At 40.3% G+C, this 1,339-nt stretch overlaps 1 pseudogene; it reads left to right on the top strand.

Moving 5' to 3' along the window:
* On the top strand, nucleotides 1–1,060 carry LOC17899404 (annotated as a pseudogene).
* The last annotated feature ends 279 nt before the right edge of the window (nucleotides 1,061–1,339 follow it).

The raw sequence follows: 1,339 nt of genomic DNA on the forward strand, positions 1-1,339 counted from the left end.
ATGGTGATAGCAACTACCGTAGGTCATGTTACTTTGCAAGGCGCTGAAGGTTTTCTGTTTAACTCTGTTTTGTTGTACAGGTACCAGGAATTAGCTAACAGGGTTGATGAGGCCTTGGGGTTCATGTCTGCATGTGGACTTGGCACGGATCATCCACTCATGACTACAACTGATTTCTACACATACCATGAGTGATTGCTTCTCCCCTACGAGCAATCGCTAACAAGGTTGGACTCAACGTCTGGTCTCTACTATGATTGCTCTGCACACATGGTGTGGTGCGGAGAGCGTATCAGACAATTGGATGGTGCTCATGTCGAGTTTCTCAAGGGGATTGCTAATCCTTTGGGTATTAAGGTACTTTACTTTTTCAAAGTTTACATAGTTTAATGCATAGGTAGAGCGATAATATGCAGCTTGCTACAGAAATACTTATATTAAGGATTTGTTCACTTTGGTTTATGATAAAGCAAAACAGAGTAGCAAATGAGGTTTATGCTTGGTCTCGTGGCTCTTATTTTTCCTTTCAAGTGAAAGTTGATTTGAGTTGGCATTGAAAAATCAGAGCTATTGGCTTGGATTTTAAGCGGAATTTACTGAATATCCAAAACACTTTAACTTGATGCAGGTGAGCAACAAAATGGATCCCAGTGAGCTAGTCAAGCTAGTAGAAATCTTGATTTCTAACAACAAGCCTGGAAGAATCACCATAATTGTGAGAATGGGTGCCGAGAACATGAGAGTTCAGCTTCCCCATCTGAGCAGAGCAGTCCGCAGATCAAGTCAGATTGTGACATGGGTCTGTGATACAATGAATGGAAACACCATCAAAGTACCTTGCGGTCTTAAAACACGTGCCTTTGAACCAAAAGAACCGACTTTTTTGGTTTTCGGCGCCGAATATGAATGGTGGAGTGAACCGATCGGCAGAATTTTTAAAGGATTTCGGTTTGCTATTCGGTTCGGTTCGGTCTGCTATAACCCATCGGTTATTCGGTTTCTGTTCTACACCACTCTATCTTCTTCTTCATCTGTTAGGTTCTGTATTTTGCAGAAGTAGAAGCGGCAGCCATTAGTCCTCCTTTCACCATCGATTAAGTTAGATACTTTTATCTTTTTTATACTCTCACCATTCTTTGAAAATGAGCTATTTTTATTTCCAAAACAAATCACATTGGCCAACTTGGTCTATGTGTTAATAAGTGAACAATAAAAAAACAAGTGGCCTATTAATGTTTTTTACTCAGTCCAAAACAACACACTTGACTACTCTTGTTATTTGTTAACCTAAAAATTCAAACGACACAAGTTGATCTTGGTGGAAGTCGCCGAACGGTTC

Source organism: Capsella rubella, unplaced genomic scaffold, assembly GCF_000375325.1.
Source record: "Capsella rubella cultivar Monte Gargano unplaced genomic scaffold, Caprub1_0 scaffold_1, whole genome shotgun sequence".
Classification (NCBI taxonomy): Eukaryota; Viridiplantae; Streptophyta; class Magnoliopsida; order Brassicales; family Brassicaceae; genus Capsella; species Capsella rubella.